The sequence below is a fragment of the Dipodomys merriami genome, unplaced genomic scaffold, assembly GCF_024711535.1.
Source record: "Dipodomys merriami isolate MVZ:Mamm:240054 unplaced genomic scaffold, mDipMer1.0.p SCAF_448, whole genome shotgun sequence".
In the NCBI taxonomy this organism is placed as follows: domain Eukaryota; kingdom Metazoa; phylum Chordata; class Mammalia; order Rodentia; family Heteromyidae; genus Dipodomys; species Dipodomys merriami.
In genome coordinates, this window is record NW_027206011.1 from 528,301 (window position 1) to 528,815 (window position 515).

General features: G+C 28.7%; 1 pseudogene; it reads right to left on the bottom strand.

The window, feature by feature from the left end:
- Positions 1 to 200: 200 nt before the first annotated feature.
- Positions 201 to 297, bottom strand: LOC138808236 (U6 spliceosomal RNA; annotated as a pseudogene).
- Positions 298 to 515: the final 218 nt, after the last annotated feature.

The following is a 515-nucleotide window of genomic DNA, read 5'->3' on the forward strand; positions in this document are numbered from 1 at the left end:
TTGGGATAAAATGACAATGTTATCTTATTTCAAAAGTTTTATAAAGGTTATGCTATGTAAAGGCCTTTCTAAAACGGTGAAGATTGAATACACTGATGTCAAATTAACTTTTATTTCTATGAATTACACATATTATTACTCTTGTATATTTGTAATCAACTTTTGAATAACTGTTTTTCATTTCTTGCATCTGAATAATGAAAAATATGGAATACTTCACAAATTTTCATATCATCCTTGTGCAAGAGCCATATAAATCTCTGTATTGTAATTCGGTTAGACGTGCTGCTGAAGCATGTAGTATCCTATAAACTTAAGTAATTAATGATGCAATCTTAAGACAGGCATATATCCTTGGTTGCCTATTTGTAACAAGGAAACCTTATTGTTCCCAAAATTGCTATTCATCTTATTTCTGTAAAATTCTGTGTATGTGGAAAAAACTTATGTTGTTTGTTTGATTGCTCACATTTGCAAGTTTTTGTAAATGACTACTTTAAGTCTTTTTCATTTGA